The sequence below is a fragment of the Rhinolophus sinicus genome, chromosome 17 (assembly GCF_057876585.1).
Source record: "Rhinolophus sinicus isolate RSI-liver-muscle chromosome 17, RSI-T2T, whole genome shotgun sequence".
Lineage (NCBI taxonomy): Eukaryota > Metazoa > Chordata > Mammalia > Chiroptera > Rhinolophidae > Rhinolophus > Rhinolophus sinicus.
The window spans coordinates 2,372,463-2,396,131 of record NC_142517.1 but is presented as its reverse complement, the minus strand read 5'-3'; the positions used below and the strand labels follow the sequence as shown (position 1 = coordinate 2,396,131).

The window sequence follows — 23,669 nt, the reverse complement described above, 5'->3', positions numbered from 1 at the left end:
AACACAGGTGTGCCAGCCCCATGCCACACGGGCCGCCCATCTCTGACTTTCTGAGGACGAGGGGCAGGGGTTGGCATGATGTTGGGGACGGAGGGACTGTCTGCTGTGCAGGTTGCTGCAGGTTCCGGGACCTGAGAGATGAGCGGCTGGATCAAAGGCACTGCTTGGTGAGCCTCTGTGAGGACAGACGCCGAGACTTGAGCCCTGGCCAGTGGGGTCTGGGGTCCAGTCCAGGCGGGGTCTGCATGGAGTGTCCAGGGCCACCTTCCAAATGCACCTGCATAAACCTGGGGAAGCCAGTCGGAACTCCTGAGGGCTGAACTTGGGCTTTTCTTGCAGCGGAAGAAGAGGAGACCTGGAGGGGGTGTGGGGCAGCACCGGAACCCTCCACCAGCTCATGGACAGGCCCTGCCCCGTGAGTGTGAACGGGGTCAGACCCTGTTCTCTGTGGAGGCTCTGCCTACTCTGCCCACCTGTTCACAGCCCATTCACCAAGGAGCCCCATCCCAACCCCTCACAGGGAAGGCTAGAGCCAGGTCCCTGCCACCGCGCCCTGAGTGGGTTTTCATTGCGTGGGCAGTCAGTTCTGCCTGATGGACCTGAGGGGTTGAAGCAAGCTCACTCCCCAGGGAGCCTGCATTGCTGAAGTGTGTGTGTGTGGGGGGGCCGTCGAGGGCACCTCCTTCCTCCCTCCCACCAGTGCCACGGTGGAGGCCCCTGAAGGCAGGCTCAGACGGCCACCCAACACAAGCTCAGCACCATAGCTCCAGAGGTGACAGCCTGGCCTTCCAGAAGGATCTCCAGACCCTGAGAAGTCCTGACAGCATCTTGGGGAGCTCCCAGCACAGAGGTCAGCTCCAGCACCTCAGGCGCTTGCACCCCTGGGCAACCAAAGGCAAGTGGGACATGCTCCCAGATAGGGGTGTGTGTAAAGTGCATTCTCATGTTTAAAATAGATGCAAGCGTGCCTGATTGCCTGCGAACTGCCTGGCACAGAGAAGGGAGGGGCCTAATGAATGCATATTGTTATTAATAAAAGCATTGTGCCAGTTGGGTGTGCAGGGTGACAGGTGGCATCCAAGGTGACCGTGAGCCATGGTGTCCGTCGCCTCCTCTCCCACCTGGGGAGGCCGGGGCATTTGCTGAGCCTTGGAGGGTGGCCAGCTCCCCCACGGGTCTGGGGGCCCTGGCCCCTGATGCTCTCCCTGGGCCGGGCTTCCTGGGGCTCCCTGGGACCGGCTGTCACAGACCAGAACCACACCCTCCAGAACTGGTTCTGCTGAGTACAGGGCCAGGCAGGACAGAAACTGAACACACTGTACTCAGGAATGCAAATGACCCTGCCCGAGAAAAGGGAAGGGCACCGCCACAGCCGGGACCTGGCAGCCCTTGCACATCGACTCAGCTGGCGTGGAAAACTCCTGTGCCCCAGAGTCAGCTCTTCTTGTCTTATTTTTGGAGGGGGGAGGGCGGGGGAGTCCCTGATTAGTAAGGCCTGTGGGACAGCTGCTCTGTCCACCCCCAACCAGGCAGACCTGTCTTCACCATCCAGCCATAGCAAAATAGGGTGCCCCCACCACGGTGATGCTGTCTTAAACCCCCACATTTGGGGTCCAGACTTGGACAAGCCAGACCATAGAGGACAATGCCAGCCACTCCGCCTCGGACCATGAGGACCGGACACCAATATGCTGGGATCTAAGGCCTTGGGCAGCCAGGGCAGGGCTGGGGTAGGAGAGTGAGGGGACGTCCCTAAAGGAGGAGCAGCCCTCTGCCCACCCCCCAGCCCTCGGGATAAACCAGCCTCCTTCAGAGGAAGCCTGAGCATCTGCCCTGCAGAGACATAGCTCAGTGCAGGAGGGGGAGGCCTGGGTGTTTCCAGGCTGAGCGGCAGGAAGGGGGACCCCTCAGTCTGACTGATGGGGGAGCCCTGGGGCAAGCCCTGTGCCACCTGCGGCTCTGCCCTGGGGCCTGGAACCCCAGAGGCCGTGCCCAGGTGCAGGGTGCACAGTGGCCACTGGCAGCTGTGGGCAGGGGCTCTCGCGGGAAGCTGCCTTTGAATGGAGCAGCTGTAGCGGAGCCTGGCAAGCTTGACACTCACCTTACAGGGGGCCATGTATTGGTGAGGGGCTTGGGCCTCTGCCTACTGGTGGCCGCTGGATGCTAATAATGCTGACAGTGCACAGCGGTGATTAACATGGGCCCAGGGGCTGGCCAATCACCCCTCCACTTGTCGATAAATACATACTGACCTAAGGGAGGACAGGCAGCCATGAAATGGCTGCAGGGGTCCAGCTGAGACTCTAGCTCCCTAACCTAGCGGAGCTCCCCTCCCCACCTCGCCCCTCCCCTCCCCGCCTCACCCCTCCCCTCCCCTCCCCTCCCCTCCCCTTCACCTGCCATCCTCCCTGCGGGCCTTCCATAATGATTACAAACATCCTCATGCACATTCCAATCAGGAGATGAAAACGCTACACATTCTGAGACGCCCACACATCTTTATTTCCACCTCTGATGTATTGTTGGTGATATTGAAATGAGACCTTTAAGATGTACTTTGAAAGTAAGGCCACTGCAACGGCAGGGAAGCCATGCCTGCTGCGGTCAGCGCCAGGCCCCACCGTAAGGCCACCACAAGGGAACTGGCCATGGTAGGTTTCTTACACCTCACATGCTAGTCCTTGTTCATGCATGTCAGCTCATGGAATGATCTCAGTTTCTGGAGATCCGGAGCTGGGAGAACAGCTGTTTTGGGGACTCTGTTTATGAAATGAAGGAGGAAGTTAAGCAGGTAGCAGTGGGAAACGGGCACTGCTTCTTGTACAGTGTCTGGGTCGTCAGACAGTGCTGCATAGACCGTCCATGCTACCCCTGGGGAGGGCTCGGTGTGGGGGGTGCGTGCAGGCTCTGTGCTGGCTCCGCCTTGGGAAGGAGATGGGCCTCTCCCTGCAGGTGGGCGCACTAGCTAAGGGTGGGCCGCTGCCTGCAGGCTCGTGGGCCCTTCCAGGGGCTGTCCAGGGGCGCCCCAGCCTGGAAGGACGTCCCCTAGGATGGCCATGCCTCTCCTCACACAGCAGCCTCAGACGCCACACACAAAGCACTCCATTTCTCAGGGCTTCCCACGTTCATGTGACCCCAGAACTCATGAGTTTATGAGGTAAGGTCAAAGATTGAGCTTCCGAGGAGATAGAGTCGGAGGACAGGTCCAGAAGCAGCAGGTCAGCTTAGCGGCAGCTGGGCGGTGCTGTGCACCACACGGGACCAGCGCACACAGCTGGGGCTCCTCCAGAACTCGTAGGCTCGGACTCCAGGGAGGGAGGCCGTGTGCACCATGGCGGGGAGACAGCTGGTGAGGGAACCAGTGGCCAGCAACAACCCCCCCACCCCCCATGGTTCCAGGACAAGCCTGGTCCTTTTCTGGCCCGGGACTCAACTCCCCCTACCCCAGCTTTGCCTCACGACAGCTTTCTTTTACCAGCAGGACCCCAAGAGCCTGCCAGTTCAAAAGCTTGGGTCATTCGGATGCAAACCGTTCTATGCAAACCTTCTGAGCACTATTCAAATCACTTCTGTGAGGGACTTTTCTGGTGCAGCCCCGCCTCTCTGATCTGCACCCTTCCTCATTTGCCCTGAGGACACACCCCCTCCTGCCTGCCCCTGCCCCCCACTGCCTTCTCCCTCCTGTCTCATTCACATTGCTTCTGCTCCTGCCCACCCCCACATGTCCCAGAACCCGCAGACTTGGGGTATGGAAGGGGCCAGGACTCTGTCTACCAGAGCTTCTCAGCCGGCCACAGGGACTCAGGGGACATTGGCAATGTCTGCAGGTGTCACATCTTGGGGGCTGTGCGGTGAGCATCCGTGGGGAGGTCAGGACAGCCCTCGGTGTCCTCCAGTGCACAGGACTGCCCCAACCAAGGAGTTTCTGGCTCGATGTTAGTAGCACTGAATGAGAAGCCCTGACGTAAACCAGCCGGTCACCTGAGTGTCAGGACAGGGCTTAGAGATTTGGGAGGAGACTTAAAGCCTGTGAGGATATGAGCCCTTCCAGAGGAGGCCTCAGGCCCTGTGACTTTGAGAGGAGCATGGACGCTTCTGGGTGGACCCTTCCACCAGACAGAACCTGGTCCATTTTGATGGCTGGCCATCTCACCACGATGGAGTGCAATGGTCCTCCTGGGGGCTGGTTACATGACCTCTGCCTTCAGCACACGGCCACGGCCAGGTCAGACCGGCGGCCCAAGGGAGGATGGTGCCACGTGGGAGGTCTCCGTGCCCCTGCAAGAAGGCTTGGCCCTGGGGGGCCCAGCTGCGTTTTCCTCATCCTCTTCTGAACTCAGGTCTGTTTCCCAGTTTCCCACCTGTTGTGGTTCCATGTTCTCTCCTTTCCTGAAAGGGAAAGACAGTGGGCTGACAGCAGGACGGTGATAGGTCACTGTGTCCCTGCATCCTTCCCCAGCCCAGGCCCTGCTTGGCAATGGGCAGATGCCCTTTCCTGCACAAGGATTTACAGACCAACTAACAGGGGGCCCAAACCCATAGAGCCGAGCAGTAATTATAATGGTGACAGGGCTGATGCTCACGATCGCGGGAGCCCTTGTCGGCAGGATGGAATCCCCTGGCACGGCGTGGCTGGATCACAGCACACTGCCAGACTCCTGCTCTAAAGGGACTCCTGGGAGCTGGCCTGGCTGGAGCCGGGAACCTCCTGTGCTGTCAGAGAGGGCACACAGTTAGGAATCAGGGAACCTGAGACCTTCGTCTGCCCATGGAACGCAGCCCCCTACAAAGGCACTAGAGGTTTCCTCAGCCTCTCCCAGTGGAACCCCAGCAAAAGGGGGTGGGAAGCAATCAGAGGAGCCCATATCTCCCTGAGAGGTGGGGTGCAGAGCCTGCAGCCCTGCTGCCCGGGGCCTCTCTCAGCCTGATGGCAAGTCTGCCTCACCATGGCAAAGGCCGTGTGTGTTCTCATTCGTCAGAAAAGCCAGGAACTGCACACACAACCTCCTTAGTGGGGTGGCCTCCCCCTGCCCTCATCATTCTCCAGAAGAAAGTGAGTGTGTGCTCCTGTTCTACTTCCTTCTGCCTGCTCTGTATCCCCAGAGGTCACTTCCTTGGACCCCATCACCTAGGCGCCTTGCAGGGTGACCCCTCTCCCCCTTGGGCTTTGGCTGCTGGGAGGACCTGCAAGAGGTCAGAGGGTGAGAGGGAGGAGAAGGGCTGCCACAGTGATGGTCCCCAGTCGTCCCTGGGCTTGGGGCCCTGTCCCGGAACCCGGGCTGTGTGTGTTGGGGGAGAGGGGGTATCGCTTCGGCTGCTGCCACCTTCGGGCGTTTCCCCTCCAGTTTCTCCCCTTAGAGCTCTTCAGTTGGACCACCTGAGTGGAACTCTGCTTGTTTCAGAGACATGGCGCAGGTGGCAGGAAGATTTCTAAGGCACAGAGGGCTGCAAAGTTGGGTGACCACCCTAGGAGCTTGTGTGGGGGTGGGGTGGAAACAGGCTTGCAGGGTAGCAGGGTGCACAGTGGGAGAGGCATCCAGAAAGAGGCAGGTCTTGAGCTGAGTTGTTTTAAAAATATGTACAAATTTTCTTTGCTGATTATAAAACTGAGCTGAGTTCTGAGGTCAGTAGGAGTTATCTGGTCACAGAAGGAGGGCAGCATGGCAGCGAGGCAGGCTTTTCAGACGGCTGAGTGTGTCCAGGAAATGACAGGCAGGGGGTGGCTGCAGCCTGGGCTGAGAGGGGCCATGTGAGCCAGCAGCCGCGGGGCTGGACCTCCCGCGGGGCTCCCTCCCAGCAGTGGTCCCCACACATGGTCCTGAGTGTTTGTCACCAGGCACCTCAGGCGCTGAGAAGCAGGAGGGGAGGAGGGAGACCAGGCCAGGAAGAGGAAGAGTCTTACGGTGGCTTAGGTGAGAATGTCCCTTTGCACAGCCGCAGAGGGAATGGTTGGCAATGGGTACAAACTACAGAGGGAGGCTGAGGGGACAGGGAGAAAATGGGACAGGATGGTGATAGGAAGGGGACACTGAGAAAGCGTCCAGTGTTCGTCCGGGGTGACTTATCAGGGGACCCGAGGCTCCTGGTTTGGACCATGATTCCATCCACCACTCGGACAGTGAGTTTGGCACCTTTTGCCTTAGAGTCTGGGCGGCTGCTGGGTGTCCACTAATGATGGCCCAGCCACCACAGGGGACACGGGCTGCCAACCCGCCGAGCGCCTCCTGAGCAGTTGTTTCGTCCATTTGCACAACCACCTGGTGACATGGGCTGAGCTCCTTTCTCTCCACGTCAGGGACCGGAGCTCAGAGCGCTCTCTGCATGGGGCCTGCTCACAGTGGTCAGTGGGGGCAGCAATCCCGGCCAGCTGGACTCAAGTCGGGGTTCTTACCCCTCCACTCAGCTGCTCCCAGGGAGAGGCCTGTGGGGTCGCGAGCAGACCCCAGAGGGGCGGGAGGGTGAGGGAGGAACAGGCTTGGGCACAGCAGAGGGAGAACAGCACTGAAGAGGGAGTGAGGACGAGTGTGCTGGGTGAGCACGCAAATGAGAGGGGCCCAGGCCTCCAGAGGTTCCCAAGGGGTCAGAAGCCCCTCCCGGGCGAAGGGGAGGTGGGACTCTGAGAGCAGCAGCTGTGCAGAGCTCAGGGCAGGGGTGGCGAGATGGAGCTGGGTGTGGAGGAAATGCCCACGAGGACCTGCGTGTTTCAGTCTGAGCCACCAGCACAGGTCGGTGGCTGACCCCACGTGGCCAGGCCAGGAGGCAGGACCCAACTGTGCAGCCATACGTGGCACCTGGACACACAAGGTCAAGAGGCTTCAGAGCCGAGGGAAGGAGCCCGGGAGCCTCCGGGGCTTCCCCGGGCTGGCGGGAGACCTCAGGGTCTGGAAGTCCCCCTCCAAGGGCGTGTGTATGGTTTGTGATCACCCACAGGGACAGGCCGCTGCTGCCCCAAAGCTGTGCCCACATCACATCCTGGAATCCTTCGGTGTGACCTTACCTGGGAAAGGGGCCTTTGCAGATGTAATTAGGGGTCTTCACATGAGACCATCCTAGAGTATCCAGTGGCCCCAAGGCCAATGACAAGTTGCGGTTCTTATGACTGACGGAGAGGATGGAAAGGCTATTGGGGGAGTGGGAGTCTTTTCTGCATCTCGTGGTTGCCGGTGCTCAGTGAGAGCCCAGGGAATAATGGCGCCCTCCAGCTCTGACATCACCTGCTAATCTACAGCGTGAGATTCCCAAGTGCATGAGTCACCACTTTCCCTCTCCCTGTCCCTCCCGGAGGCAGGCGAGACTGCCAGCCAGCAAACCACAGGCAGCCCTCACTTAGCATTTGTTTGCTGAGCTGACGTTGAGAGTCTGGGTGTGGGGTGTGGGGTCAGGAGGCAGGGGCCATTGGTTGCTGGCTGACCTCAAGGTGACCTGCCACCCATGCTAACGCCTGCCCCTCCCCTGCCCTCCCAGGGTCTCCTCCAATTCCAGGGTTTTATGAGCCTAGCTCCCCTCAGCAGACACTCCTCTCCACACCCCTCTGCCAGGTCGCAGAACTCTTTCTAATAAGTTCCAGATGGAGGGGTGTCTTGCCCGGCAGCGAGATTCACTCCCTGGCATTCTTGAGATATTTAACAGCCAAGGATTGTGCAGAGCTGGCAGAAGGTCATAAAGGACAGACACAAGGCCTTAGGAGGTGACCAAAACTGGGGAGCAGAGAGGAACCACAGCCCTCGGCTATTTCTCTGTGGCCAGGGGCTTCCAGAAGGCTCAGCCTGCTCTGCGGCCCCTTGCCAGCACTGCTGAGATCCTTTCTCTGCACACCTGGGCAGGTGGGAGCAGGCCCTTTACCTGCGCTGGGCCTGGCGACGTGACGCAATCGTGAGATGATGTCACTGTCCCACGCATGACTGGGTGGTGACACTGTCCTTGCTCTCCAAGGTCTGCAAACCCAACGATGCACCTACAGACAGATGTCATCTGCAGACACATTCCATTTGAGCTGCAAATGCTGAAGGCGGCGAGGAGCCATGTGTGTCCTCACCTCCCCAGCAGCGAAGGGGACAAATCCTAGAGGGAAAGCCCTGCAGTTCTAAGAAGCTCTTTCATGACGGGGCCTCGGGAGGATTGAAATGTAATTCTAAAGGCGCTTACAAAATAGCAAGTAATTAGAGCTCCTGCACAGAACAGGAAGCATCATGAGATTTGTGGCTCATTCTGTAAAAGAACCAATTTATATATTAAAACAATAAAATACATCCAGGGGAGTGCGAGCCCCTAATGCTTTCAGAGTCTGCTCTACGCATTTCCAGAAATCTCCGCCCCCTGGAGGAAACCCGGAGACTGTGCCCCCTGGCTCCTCATCAGAACATTCGGGGCTGCGCTTGGCCAGATGGAGAAGGATGTGAAATTATTATGCGTTTTCCCGAGGTGGGGAGAAGTCTCGCAGTTAATGCTCACCCTGGCAACATGCCCACTTGAATCAGCTCAGTGTGAAACAGGGAAAAAAATGTGCTCGTCCTTCCGGGTCCTCATACAGACATTTAAGTAGCAGGAAGGATTTGTGTTAAGTTTCCAGCTCGTAAAACGAAATGCCAGTTTATGGTCATGCGCGGCTTCAGAGGGAGGGCCAGGCTTGGGCTGGGGGTGGGGGGGGGGGGCGTCAGGAGAAGCCACAGCACACGGACGCATTCTAGGAGAAGACTCATGCCGCTCCCGACAGGTGGCCTGGCAGCCTCCCACACTGTCCCCCAAGTCGTGTGTTGAATTGTGTCCCCAAAAGGAGCTGAACTTTTAACCCCTGGGACGTGTGAATATGATCACATTTGGAAAGAGGGTTTTTGCAGACGACCAAGTTAAGATGAGGCCATGGGGGTGGGTTCTAATCTGATAGGCCTGTGTCCTTGTACAAAGGGGACATTTGGACACAGACAGGCACACAAAGAGAGAAGGCAATGTGAAGACACAGGGAGAAGACAGCGATCTGCAAGGAAGCCCTGGGCTGCCGGAAGCTTGCAGAGGCAGGGAGCAGAGTCCCACAGCCTCCAAGGGTGCTCCCCGCCCACACCTGGACCCGGACTTCTGGCCTGCAGAACCGTGAGACCATAAATGTCTGTTGTTTAAGCCGCCCGGCCTGTGCAGCTGTCACGGCTGCCCCAGGACCCTCACACACCCCACTGATGGAAGGCGGTGTTAAGAGCTCCACTGCCTGTGACCCAGCCACCTGGTCCCATGAGAACCCACCCCAGGGTCTTGCTCGTGCCCCAGGCTCCTGGGCCACTACTGTGGGATGCGGTCACTCCCTTAGTCCACCCTGCAGTCGGGTGACAATTCAGTGTCCCCACTGTCCCCCCTACCCCTGTTAGGTCACTCCTCGTCTTCCTGCCCCTGGTTACCCTGCTGCTTGAGTGGCACTGTGTCCTCTAACATTCCTGACTTTGGAGGCACCCCTGTTTCGGATGGGGAGCTTTGGGCTCCAGAGTGCCCAGCACCCCACTCAGCCGAGGCCTGCTTTCCTCACCACCCTGTTCCCGGCTGCAGCCATCCTGGCCTTGTTTTCTGAGCCCACTTCTCCGAGGGCAGGTGGAGAGAGGCCCGGTTCGCAGCTGTGACATCAGCCTTCCAGTGACTTCCCCTGATAGAGGACAGAGACCACCAGGCCTTCACGTCCCTCAGAACTGTCACAGTAGCCCCACCCCAGAACTGGCGCGTGGGGCCCTGGCTGGGGTCGTTACCAGTAGCAGGTGCTTAGAAGCGCTGCACCCCAGAAGGACCCTTCCCAGGGACCAGGCTTCTTGTCTCTGAGCTGGGCCATGTCACACTTCCTCAGAAAGACTGAGGGGAGAGCTATGGCCGATACTCGGGGAGCCCCAGTGTGACCCCTGGGGCATGGTGCCAAAGGACATGTACCGTGTATCAGCGGGCCGAGGGCTGGTGTGTGGTCTGGACATGAAGCACTGCTGTCACCCCCCCTTTAACAGATGAGGAAACTGAGGCACAGAGATCACCAGCCAGGAAGCGGCTGCAGTGCGGTCCAGCCCCTGGGAACCCCATGTGCCCCAGGCAGTAGGTGCTGCTCGTGGCCTGCGGTTGCCCTAATTTTCTGATATTTTTTACATTCTAGCATTACTGAAATTAGGAAGCTTTTTACAACAGTTTCCCCCACAACAGCTGATTTTAAACTGATGGTGTGTGTAACAGTGACAGCATCTCAGAACCGAGGAAATAGAACATCCCTGTTTGTAGTCTGGTTACCCCCACTGTGCAGTTGGGAGCTGAGGCTCGGGGAGGTTAGAAGTGGCCCAAAGTTGCACAGCAGGTCGAGGGACAGGCCTGCCACTGTTTTCCGCTGACCCAGGTCTGGGGCCAAGCAGGCCACGTGTCCTGCATGATGATGGCACCGGAGATGAGTCAGCGCTCCAATCTGTATGAGGTTCAGTCTCATGGACTTAATTTGTGTCAAGAAGAGACATGGGTGGTGACGCACCGAGGGAGGAGAGCAGAGCCCTGGCGTGTTGGTGGGATGCACGTGGGAGCCGCGGCATTCCCTCTGCTCCTCCACTGACACGTTCTGGCCAGTGAGCCCCAAAGGCCTATGAGGAGGTCCCTGGGTGAGCTTTGGCTTCCCTGAGACGAGCCTTCTTTCCTCTTTCCTCCACACACTAGCCCTCCCCAGAAACCACAGCAGCCATCTTGCATCAATGAGGGAAAGGTCAAGACTATGGTGAGATACCGGCGAGGATGACATTGGCCTGCTGAACCTCAGATAGCAATCATCTGTCTCCAGATTCTCAGGATGTGATTTTTTAGATTTTATTTTTTTAAAAAGCAGCAGCCTTTCGTTTAAGTTATTGCAGCCCCCTCCCCACCCCAACTGCAGAAGAGCACATTTCTTTTTCACGTCCATGGAAGCCCAACAGGACATGTCTCTACCCCATCAGCTCTGCTCAAGGAGACCATAACATGCATCAGAGGCAGTCTTACCTTCTCTACTTCACATGAGTCAAAAAATAATACAAGCAAGTTTTCCAAGAGAAGGGCAGACTGGCAGGGTCTCCAAGTCCCAGGGCACAGAGACTCCCCAGCGTCTTTTCTTTTCAGACTCAACCTGTCTCTGCCCTCTCTCCCCTAACGGGCGCCACAGGAAGGCCCTCCAGACATTGGAGGTGGTGCAGCCTGGCAAGGCCCACAGGAACACAGGTGACAGCAGAGGGGGGTGGGCGGGTGACCAGTGCACATGACTCAGGAGCCCAGATGCAGTGCACACGACCAGCGCACACGACTCAGGAGCCCACATGCGGCTCAGGGCTGCAGGCTGAGCCAGGTCCCAGACCAGCAACTAGAGCAGAGGTCGAGCAATGCCAACAGCCGGAAGGTTCTGGGAGAACACTGGTCCCCCTTCCCCCTTTCTCCAGAAAACAAGGCCAGAGATGCGTCCAGGGGTGTCCAGGGTCAATCTGCCCCATCGCCCCATCAGAGAACAGCAGACTTTGATCTGCAGACAGACCCTGCCTCTAATGCTGGGGTGCGTTGTCTGGACTATCTGAGGGGTAACACTCCCTGAAGTCGAGGGACACTGTCACACACCATGCTGCTCCTTCTGTTGTTTTCTCATACGTCATCCCCTTCCCTGACTTGCATCCCCGACGGGCTCCTGAGGTCATCTGGGTTTCCAGTCCCTGGTCTGGACTGTCAGCTGTGTGGGGACAGGGACGATGGCTCGTTCTCTGCTGTGTCCCCAGAATCTGACAGCTCACTGAGCTCTGATGAGTGAATGAATGAATGAATGAATGAGGCGATGGAGGAAAGGGGAGGGAGCTGAGAGTGGGAAGGGGTCTTGGAGCTTCTACCAAGCGAGGGACCTTGACAGCAGTAGGAGTCATTTCCTCCTTGGGTTGTGACCTCTCACTGCTGGGACTAGGTCAGGTCCAGTCCGGTTGGCTCCCCGCCCCTCAGGCCCTCCAAGTACAGTCCCTGGGGCAGCCGACGAACAAGGAAACAGACCTGGGTAAGCTGCCCAGACAGCACTCTGCCTGCCTCAGCTCCAGCTCCCTGCCTAGGGCTGCGGGTAAATGCTTCTGGATTGCTTTTTAATGGCCTGCTTTGTTCTCTGGCTTTGCACTGCAGCCAGCCAGCTTGGCTGCCTGGCAGCCACATGTCACTCATTAAGATAGCAAGTCGCCTGTGGAGCTGGACAGTTTCCCTGCTGCCCTGGGGGAGACGGCCTGAGAAGGACAGCTGGGAGCACAGGCCCGTCACTTCGCTCTGTGTTCTGTAATGTCCCTCTATTTTCTTGGCTGCTTACCCAAACCAACTGTACCATGGCCCAGATGGGCCGGGGTCTCCCAGGCTCACGAGGAACCCCCACGGGTGCTGCTGTGTTGGAAGCCCAGACCCGGAACCGCGCAGGAGATAGGGAAGGCTGGGGAGAGGGTGCCCTGCTCGTCCTGGTGCCTGCTCCTGTTCCACAGGCTTCCTGACCACACGGCCACTCTCCAGCCATTTAAGGGATAAGCACGTGCCCCAGGGCTGGAGGCCAGGCCTGTCCTCTACATCCACTGGCATCACACTAGGATAGTGACCTCAAAACGCTGGCCCACTTGGGGTGCGCAGTGGGTCTGCCCAAACATCAGTGTCAGGTGGGAGCTTTTAAACACACACTCCAGGGCCCTGCCCAAGGCCCTTCGGGGGTCTGGAAGGCTGCATTTTCCAAGTTGTTCTCTGTACCTCCAGGGGGAGGGCCATGTAGTAGGGCTGGGATGCACAAGACCAGATCCTTCATCCATTCACCCACTTCTTCAGCACAGACATTTGAGTGGGGTGCTGGGGTGCAGTGGTCCTTGCTCTCAGCAAGTTCACGGTCTAGAGCAAGGCAGACCTTTCTGTGACTGCGCCTGCTGCACTGCCTTTCGCTGATGCTGTTCTAAGCTCCTTACCTCCCTAAACCACCCTGTGCAGCAGGGACAACCACAGTCCTCAGTTACAGACATAAGACAGGCACAGAGAAGTCAGGCAGCTTTGCCAAGTTTGCACAGGGGCCAGACTTGAAGCTGGGCACCCGGGACCCTGTGCACACACCCTGACCACTCCACACACTGCCCGCCTGACAAGCACTGGGCAGAGCATCTCAAGGGTGTGACGAAGGGCAGTGATTGGTGCAGGTTCAGATGGGATGGTCAGGGAGGACTGTCCAGGGTGGGTGACACTCAAGGAGGATGGAGGGTAAAGCCCTCTCACCACTGCCTGTGAGTGAGCGCTAGACCGACTTCCGGTCAGCAGGGGTACGGGTCCATGAAAGACCCCCAGCTCGTCTGAGCTGGAAGAGAGTGGTGGCATCCTGCTCCCACACAAGCGGCCACTGGGCCTGGGGTGGCACACGTGGGGCAGTGGGTGGTCCTGGGAGGGTGGGTCCCAGGAGAATGCCCGGGGACAAGCCCTGTGACCTTAGCTGAGCCAGGGGCTCCATGTTAAATGTCTCCTTCCCAAGGACAAGTTGATTGTGTTCTTTGTTGGCCATCCCTGGCCCTGGGTCTTGTGGGGCTGCACTGTTTTGCCCCAGGTTTAAAGCAGCCATCCCCGGGCCCCTCCCGTATCCCCGGGCCCCTCCTGTAACAAAACATCACCCTTCCCCCTAAGACCTCTGCACACTGAGAGGGCAGATGGCGCTCGCTGAACCGCGAAGCTAAAACAGAGCAAGCTGCTGTTGCCCGCTTCTCTCAGAATGACCAGTGGCCCTTCCTCTTGTATTTGCATAGGAGTCATTCGAGCCACAAGCTTGTATGAGTGTCGTGGGGCTGCCACAACAAAATGCCACAAACTGGGGGGCTTACGACAACAGAAACAAACGTATTTTCTCCCAGTTCTGGAGGCCAGGTGTGGGCAGGCCGAGCTCCCTGCGGAGGTTGCAGGGGTCCCTCCGTCCTTCCACCGGCATTCCCTGGCTTGGCCTCTGGGGTCCCTGGCCACTTCCTGCAGGCGGTGAAACCTCCCTCTGCCTCCTTCGATGGGGGCACGTGTGATGGCACGTAGGGCTCCCGTGGTGAACCCAGGATACGCGCATCCTGCCGTTTCCAGGTCCTTCACGGAATCACATTCAGTATAAGTCCCGTTCACCAGTGTCAGGGTGGGGACATGTCTTGGGGCTTCCTACACACTGCTTGGTGACCTCTCACACCCCAGCAGGAGAAGGCCCTGCCATTAGCTCAGCTTTAGGCCGAGGAAATACACACAGGGGTTCAGCAACACCCCCAAACCACCCTGCTGGGGTGTGAGTATGCCAGGACTCTGGCCCCTCCAACCTCTAGCCCCTCCTGACTCTTGGAGAAGGCCCCCCAGTGACCTGCTCCCCAGCCTCGCAGAGACAAGGGTGGCCTGTGGGGCGGGGAGGCCATCCATGAGCAGCATCCAGTGGGCCCCAACCCCCTGGTCTGACTGCAGCCTCCTGGGTGCTCATAATGGGGTTCGGGCTTCTAGTTGGGGCCAGGATTAAAATTTATACGGACCATAAAAGACCCCAAATAGTGAAAGCAATCTTGAGAAAGAAGAAGAAAGTTGGAGGCATCATAACTTCCAGATTTCAAACTACATTACAGAACTATAGTAATTAAAACAGCATGGGACAGGCATAAAAACAGACACATAGACCAATGCGACAGAATAAATAGAGAGCCCAGAAATAAACCCACACATATATGGTCAATTAATTTACGACAAAGCAGCCAGGAATATACATCAGGGAAGGGTATCTCTTCAGTAAATGGTGTTGGGAAAACTGGACAGACACATGCAAAGGAATGAAACTGGAACCCTGTCTTACACCAGACAGAAAAATTCACTCAAAATAGATTAAAGACTTGAATGTAAGACCTGAAACCATAAAACTCCTAGGAGGAAACATTGGTGGTGAGCTCCTTGACAATAATTGTTTGACTCTGACACCAAAAGCAAAAGCAACAGAAGGAAAAATAAACAGTGGGACTACATGAAACTCAAAGGTTCTCACGGCAAAGAAACCATCAACAAATGAAAAGGCAACCTACTAAATATGAGAAGATATTTGTAAATCTGATGAGAGGCTGATATCCAAAGTATATAAAGAACTCATACAACTCAATAGCAAAAAAACCCAAACAATCCAATTAAAAATGGACAGAAGATCTGAATGGACATTTTTCCAAAGAGGACACACAGATGGCCAACAGACACATGAAAAAATGTTCAACATCACTAATCATCAGGGAAATGCAAGTCAAAACCACAATGAGGTATCACCCCACACCTATCAGAACGGCTGTTATCAAAAACACAAGAGATAACAAGGGCTGGTGAGGACGTGGAGAAAAGGGGCCCCTCGTGCACTGTTGGTGGGATTGCAAATTGGTGCGGCCACTATGGAAAACAGTGACCTTATTTGGAAATAGGGTCTTTGCAAGTGTAATCATCTTAAGATAAGGCCAGGATGGAGGAGGGTGTGTCCTAATCCAGTGACTGGTGTCCTGATAAAAAGAGGGCACACGTAGACACAGGGAGGCCATCTGACGATAAGAAGGCAAATTGGAGTGGTGCTGCCACACAGTGAGGAAAGCCAAGGACTCCCGTGAACGACCAGAAGCTGGAAGAGACGAGGAAGGGAGGGCAGCCTGGCTGATACCTTGATCTCGGACCTCTGGCCTCCAGACCACAATGAATTTCGATCGTTTAGGTCACCCAGTGTGTGGCACTTTGTTATGGCCACCCCAGGACACTGATAGAGATGGGCTAATCTCTGAGGTCTCTTTCTGCTCTGGATCCAGAGGACTATCCCAAATTAAATGGCCCTCGAATCACAGAAACAGACACCCAGAGCCCTGTGCTGACGGACACCGCCCAGCTGCAGTCGACACCCAGGAAGCTTGTAAACGTTCCAGCAGAATGGTGACTGTAAACAGACATTAAAAGATTCTCAGTTGCACGTGAATCTCCCGGACAAAATTGTATTTCCATAAACATTGCAGAAACGATGCAGAGAATTTGATCAGCAGGGCCAGGCTGGTAACCAGTGTGAAGGCGGAAGTGTCCTCAGCACCCACCAACTCAGGCCCATCCTGTGAGCCCCAGACTCTGGGTTCACCACTGGTCTTGTGGGACACTCTCTCCGGGGGGCCCGACACCACAGACTCAGCATGTCCAAAGCCAGGCTCACCGTCCGGCCCCGCGCTCACTTTCCTCTCCCCACCAGCGTCCTCCCGATTTGTGCACCCCCCCACCTGCCCGCCCCTAACCCCGCTCACCACGTCACCAGCACCCTCCTCCAGTGCCACTCCCTGCTTCCACCTGTCACACAACTTGTCAGCTGTCTTTGGACACATGTGATCGGTCCGCCCCAGGCCTGCAGGCAGGTGTTGTTACCTGTCCACATCTGTCCACAGGAAGCCACAGAATTAGGATGGAGGAAGTCAGTGTCAGCTGCCTGACAGGCCCATGTAATCGCTGTCCACAGAGGAGCCAGAGCAAGGAGAGCAGCTCGTACCCGCACACTGGACACCACCACACGTGGTCCGGTTCTTGTGAGGAGGAGACGGGCTGCCCAGCTGAGTCAAGCAACACAGCCAGCCACCAGCCGTTCCCCTGTGCTCCCTCAGGCACTGACCGCCAGCAGCTGCACCTCCCGTCCGTCACCGGTGGTCATTTCCCCGCCCAGCAGGAAAGCCCCAAGGGGCACCTGTGCCGTTTGCCCACCCAGGTGGGATCCGCTCCCTTGTGGCTGGGTCCATCCCAGATGTCCCGGACGCACGTGGTGGTGGGGGCGCGGGAGGAGCAGCGGCAGGTGAGGACGTACGAGTAAGGCTGTGCAGGCCCCTCCACGCGATGCCTCAGACCTGCACAGGTTGTCACCGCTGTCATGGGAATTCTGGGGACTAGGCTCCCCTGGTTTGGAAATAGCTATCGTCATGCTGCCCCTAGGTTCCGTAATTAATTCTTTGATACTTGTCCTTTGTAGTTCCTTGCAAAGACGTTTTAGAGAACAGCTCAGCTAGGCCGGGGGAGGTGGGCTGGAGGACACCTGGGTGTGAGGAAGGCACCGGCAGAGCGAGGACACTGCCCAGAGCCCCTCCTCCGCTTCCAGGCCGCCTGAGCCTGGCTGTGGGGGCCTGCTTTGCTGAAGACCCCCCCCAGGGCTACACAGGCCTCCGTGAGCCCTGCCTCTCCTCCCGGCAGCCCACCCTGCTTGGCTGGTGAACAGCTGCTGCCTCTGGCTCTCTCTGCTTTACCGTCAGGCCAGGCCGTTCAGGGGAGTCCCAGAGCCCCGGCAGCACCCCTGGTCCAGCTCATCGTGTCTGTTCAGGATGGCAGGCGCTAACACGCTATCATGTAAACAGTCCCCTAGGCGTTCTTGTTTGAACTGTCTCCACTGTGACCCCCTTTCTCTCGGCCATGAAGCCAGACCCTTCTTTTCAGGGCAGTCCAGCCACTGCCCTCGTGATGCCTTTGCCATGCAGCGTCCCCCAGGCAGTGGGTGACCAAGGGAAGGAGGGGGGCCACCTGCATCCCAGGTCCCACACTACGTCAGGCAGGACCCCACACCGGGCACTGTGTGGCAGGCGGCTGGCACAGCAGCCCTGGCACAGGTCCCTCCACTGTGTCCTGGGCATGAGGTTCCAAAGGGGTCATGCGTTTGCCTCCAGTGGGGTGAAGAGGTGGTGAAGTGGGTGGCAGCTCATCTGTCTGCAGCTGAAGCCTGATTTCTGTCTGTCACCATCAATAGCAGCAGGACTTGCAGTATATGCTGTGGGCACCCCTGCCAGGCTGACCCTCGGGGAGGGGTGGTACGTGGGGGCGGGGTGCGGAGAGGGACCTGGGGACTCAGACTGAGCCCACCCTTCGGCCACAGCATGTGCAGAGCGTTCTGTCACCCACTTCTGTGATGGGTGATGGGGATGGGCAGCCATGGAGGAAAGGGGGACCCGATGCTGGAAACACAGCTGCCCAGGGCCAGGGCTGTCAGCAAAAGGTCCTGCCTGCTGGCAGACCAGCCTATGTGGGCCATGGTGGAGAGCAGCCCAGGGACACGGTGGGTTGGGCATGAAGCTGCCCAAATCTGAGACCCCTTCTCCCATAGTAAGGGACAGGAAGGCTTTGTCTTACCAGCACCCCACCATTAGTTTGCTCCCCCAGAAAAGTCCAGAGAACCCCGTTTCAATAAGAATTGCATTGCTCAGGTTTCTTTTTGTTTGCAAAGGACACAACTCATTTCTGAAAGGAAGGGAGTTTGCTGGTTGACTTAACTAGAATGTGTAGGGTGGATGGGCTTCAGGCACAGCTGAATCCAGGAGCTCAAAAGACATCACTGGGCACCATCTTAATCAGATTAAACTTATTTTTCCTGTGTTGGGTTTGTTCTCAGGCAAATGACCCAGGAGCACTAGGTTTAGGGCGTCCTTGGAACTCCCAACTTGGAGGGTCCAGCAAAATCCTGGGCAGGACTCTGTTGGGACTGAGGTCACATTCCCGTTCCCAAACTGATTTCTGTGGCTGGGGAAAGACAGTCCTCTCCTTGGCTGGCCTTGGGTTGTGTGACCTCAGCCACATCACGTGATTATTCTGGGGATACTGAGGCTGCAAACACAACAAAAGCCACTGTGCCCGGTAAGATGGGCACGGAGCTTGCAGTAAAGGAAAGCAGAGAGGGGTGTTGTTACCAGGTGAAGACGGGCCTGTGTCTGGGGAGGGGAGAACCAGAAGCAGCTGATGCCCCGTGCGTGCTTCTGACATCAGTCCTGGTAGAATGTTCCTGCTTCTCAGGCCCCTGCCATCTCACGCTGGCAGCATCGCCCACTTCCTCCTGCCCAGGGGGTCCCACAGCACACAGTGCCAGGAACCCAGGAGGCATTCAATTAATGTTTGGGTTGTAGAAGTCCATAATCAGCAGCTCCCCCTGTCTTGTACCATTCTGGCTGGATTGCTCACCTCCGTGGAGGGGTCCGTGCATGTGGCAGACAGACAGATGACAGAGGGGTGTGCACAAGTGCAGGGCCTACCCCCGAAGGTCCATTCCCACCCCCCTTACTGAGGGAGTGTGGGGGTCTGGCCCCAGCGTGACCCACCCCAGGCACGCAACTTGTCTAAAGCCAGTTCCTTCTCCTGCTCCCATCAGCGGCAGGTCAGGGTCCACATGCGTTTGACGCTAATGGAAAATCTGCCTCGTGACTCATGGAGTGGCCTGAGTGAGCAGGCGTGTGACAGTGAGGGTGGCCAGGCCAAGCTGCCTCTCCACAGGGAGGAGGCACACTCGGGGGCCACCACTGCTACAGGGTTGGCCTCTGGCCACCAGGGCCAGCACCCACGGCTCTCCAGCTCTCAGGAGAATGTTGAAGCCTGTGGCAGGCAGCCCCCCACTCCGACTGGGTGGCCAGCTTAAAGGGGGGCAGTTGTCAGCCGGTCAATTCCAGAATTGCAGGCATTTGGAAATGGAGCAGCTGCAGGCACAGGCTGGGGCCTCAGCCCTCCACCCCCACCTCGAAACCAGTCCCTAACCCCGCCTGTCAGATCAGCTGCTCATAAAACCTGGCAGGCAGGAGGTATGCAGGAGGCTGCAGGAGATTTAAAGAGGAAAAACTAATGTTTCTTAGCCAGCATTTCAAATTGAAACCTTTCTCAAGACTTTCAAGTCAGGCCTTTCTTCTCCTCTGCAGACCTGCCTGTTTCTGGGTCCTGGCGCCCGGCTGGGTCTGGAAATAGAAATGCATTTGTGCATGCGTTTGCTTAGCAAATATTTACTAAGCACCTCCTGTGGGCTGGGCCTGGGGGAGGCACTCCATCGTCCTTCTCCTCATCTTATGGCAAAACAGACAAACCGCGCCTGCAAGGACCTTGTGCCTAGTGTGGGAAGACAGAAAAGCAGCACAAAGAGAATGAGGTGAATTAATATAGATTAGGCAGTGCTACACGCCATGAAAAGGCAGGGCAGGAGGAAGGGGACTGTCTGGGTGGGGGTCACACTTCCAGTTACGTTTTCTTGAGTGAGGCAATTGGAGTGGAGTGGACACATCTCCCACATGTTTTTCTAGGCTCCCTTGGCTGCCAAGTGGAGGACAGGTGGGGGCAACGGTGGCAGGGAAACCAGTGGGAGCCTACTGGGCGCTCCAGCAAGGTGGTGAAGTGGGCAGATCCTGGATGTAGCCAGCCTTGGAAGTCTTGAGAAGGGTTTCAGTTTGAAATTCTGGCTAAGAAACATTAGTTTTTCCCGGAATGAGGAGAACTGGGATTCCATCTGAACAACTGGAAGGACAGGGGCTGCTGTAGCAGTGAGAGGCGGGGAGAGCTGTCTCTTGGTCTACCAGATGTTCAAGTGGAGGAAGCAGGTCTACCAGATGTCTGAACCCAGGAAGCAGGACTACTAGTCTGGAGTCCAGGACAGGGTGTTGGGTTGGAGGGAGGCATCCAGGAGTCACAGAGATGGTTTACTATCATGGAGAGTGTCTTTAGTTTGGAGACCCATGCCGAGGTCATGCAAACATTTATATGGCACCTCCACTATGCCCCTTGGAGGACTATTCTCATGGTGTAGGGTCGGGATGTGAGCTGTTCTAAGTTCTCCTGAAGGGCGGCACTAACCCAACGCCCACTGCAGGCTAGGCCCCTCCAAGCCCCTCCCAAAGCCCCGATCGCCATGTGGGGACAGTGTCTGAAAGTGACGCTGCTCCTGTGGCCGAGGTCCTGTAATGCAGTAAGATGTGACAAGGTGAGTCCCCCCTTTGCCACCACATCCCAGTGGGGGCTGCACATAGCCCTCAGGGTGGTAAAAGGAGCTGCTGTGTGTGTGTGTGTATGTGTGTGTATTTGTGAGTGTGTTGTGTGTGTTACATGAATGTGTGAATGTGCATGTGAGTGTTATATGAATGTGTGAGTGTGCTGTGTATATGTGCGTACGAGCATGTCACACACACATATGAGTATTTCTGTGTGAGTGTGTTTGTATTTAAGTCTGGTTTAAAAAGTGACCAAGTGAACTCATGCAGAAAGAATCCAGGGTCAGAAAGGGCTCTGCCATGTAGACTTGGAATGTGTGCCACCAGGCCCTCAGAGGGAAGGGAGGAGAGGGCACGCTGCTGCAGGGGTGGGCATGGATGCTCAGCCGGTAGCTGGCACGTTCCTTCCTGGGACTCACATTCTCACACTCCCACATCCCCTGCAGTGGGCAGAAAAGGTACTCATTGGCCAAGGGGAGGGTGGAGAGCAAGAAAAGGAAGTCACCATCTCCTGGGTGGGTGGGCATCTGGACGGGCAGGGGCAGGAGGGACCTCGGTGAAGGGCAGCACCCCTGCCTTCAGAGGCCACTTCCTGTGAGGAGCCTGTTTGGGGCCTGGGGAAATAAGTAACCCAAATGAACAGGGGTCAGCCATGGGCACAGGAAGTGTGATCTGTGCCTAGTGGTTCAGGAAGGGACAGGGATGCATTGCTGGTCAGCGGGAATAGTGGCTAGGTGGTGCGCTCATGGCTGACAGGACTCTTTAGGCCAGCAGTAATTTCCTGTGGTCAGGTGGCCCTCTTGGTCCATGCGCAGCCAGCCTGGATGGGGGTGGGGAGGATGGGGGATGATTTGTGCAGTGTTGCAAAAGGAAAATTGGAGCTTAGGTTGCTGACCTGAAAGTAGATAGCAAAATGCTATAAGCTGGTTCCAGAAAAGGGCTTACCCCTTCTCCGTCACTGGGGACATCATCATAGCACCATCACCACCATCACCACCACCACCACCCCCATCAGCCTCACCTTCTAGTCATTACTGTTTGGGGGGTAATGACTGGATGTTTCTGTTTGCCCCACATACTTTCTCCATCCCTCTCTGCCCTGCCTACACTGTGCTCCAGGACGCTGGCCACCAGGTGGGTAACTTTACCACCTGGTTCCCTCACCCTCTGACTTCCAGCTGGGACTTAGCCAATGGGAAGCGGAGGAGGACGTTACATGGAAGAAGGCAGATGGGAGGGGCACTGTTCTTCACCAGCCTGGCTCTGCCACATTCCTGCAGTGGCGTGTCTCTCCAGGAGCACGGGTCCTGCCAGGTGGCCCTTCCTGGGGCCTGGTCCTCGCTCTGGGAACAACTTTCCTTCACTGCCCTCCCGGCCCAGAATGGCCATGGCTCCTGCTCTCAAGTCCCCTGCCTCAGCAGCTCTGCTTGTTTTCTTCACTCCTGAAAATGCTTTTCATTATCAAATTTCTTTGGTCCCCCCACCCCATGAGTGAGCCATCTGTTTCCTGCCTGACTCCAAGCCATGTCAGTCTGTGGTGTGCCAGGCACGGCGCACACCTGTGGGGAGTCCCAGCAGCACCTCTACAAGGCTGGCCCCACCGCAGCTTCCGGCAGGGCCTGTGCCTGGGCACCGAGGTGGAGGTCAGGGGCATGGCCTGCCTCTGGGGCCGGGGGGTGGGGAAGTGCAAAGTTGCTCCTCTTTCTTCTGGGCTAAAGCCCCCTTGTCTCTGCTGGCCTCCTCTGCCTTCCCGTCCCTCCCTGGCTGCCTCTTCGGCCCCCTGCTCTGCCCTTTTCTGTGTTTACAAAAGCAGCTCCCTTGCTTGCCTCCCACCCCCACCCACCGTCCTGGTTCCCATCTTAAAGCCTCCACTTAGAACTCATGACCTCGCAAACACAGCCAGCCCTCTATGGGGAGGGCATCTCTATGGGGGGCCACTGAGCCCGTCCCTCAGCTTCTCCCATCCCCTGGATTCCAGAGGAGCCGAGGAGGGTGACCAGCCCACTCAGAGGGTCATCAGAGCAGGACAGGCCGTGTCCACATCAGGTTTCTGGGCTCCTTTGCTGTCCCATTCCTGAGCCCCAGGGACTCCAGACTCATCAGAGAGGGGCTCCTGGCTCCTGGACGGAGTACGATCCCAGGACAAGGTGGAAATTGGCTCCACTGCACAGATGCTGCAGGAACAAAATAGAAGTTTGTGGTGCAGAACCCACCTGGGGGGAGGGGCTGGCCTGGGGTAGAGACCTTGTTTCACTTCCTCTGGGCTCCTGGCCTCTTCCCAGGCCTGCGGGTCCTCGTTTCCTTCCAGATCCAACCCTTGGTGTAACCGCCTCTTCCATCACTCTCACTCCCCCCATGGACTCTGCCACACGGTCTCCCTCCCCCTCCTTTCTCTTTCCTTGGTGACAGTGACAGTAACAGCCACCATGTCCCTGCTCCTGCTGGCCATAACTTTCATTGTCAGGGCCTCAGCCTTTCCGTAGGCACAGCCCTCCCCACGGAAGCCATCAACCCTGCTTCCAGAGACCTGGGAGAGGCCACAAGTATCCACGACAAAACCCCCGTTTCTTTGGTGTCTCAGGTTTTCATTTCAAACAGAATCCACTCACTTCTTGCTTTGTCCTCCACACCAATCGATGCTTCACAACGTGCTCCCGGGAGGTGTGCCGTCTCCCGCCTGCAGCTCTGCTCACCCCTCCCAGAGCCTTCGGATTCAGGTATCGTGCTATCTATCGGGTGCTGGGGGCAGCTCACGGCCCTGGCCGGCAGGGTGACTAAATGACAGTGCCCTCACCCAGTCAGCAGGCAGTGGAGTCTGCCTAATCTTGGCCAGCGTAGGGCAGGGCGGGGGCCCAGCCACCCAAACAAAGGCCTGTTTACCAGGACAGGAGGATGCCAGCCGCAAGCCTGCCAGGCTCCCAGGGACCCACCCGCTGACTCACAATGGGCAGC

General features: G+C 57.2%; 1 long non-coding RNA gene across 1 annotated transcript; it reads right to left on the bottom strand.

Annotated features, from left to right (window-relative positions):
- Nucleotides 1-19,278: 19,278 nt before the first annotated feature.
- Nucleotides 19,279-23,460, bottom strand: LOC141569986 (uncharacterized). Its single transcript, XR_012493748.2, has 2 exons — nucleotides 23,327-23,460; nucleotides 19,279-22,891 (listed from the first exon to the last, which is right to left on the bottom strand). It is a non-coding gene; the product is annotated as an uncharacterized LOC141569986 (long non-coding RNA).
- Nucleotides 23,461-23,669: the final 209 nt, after the last annotated feature.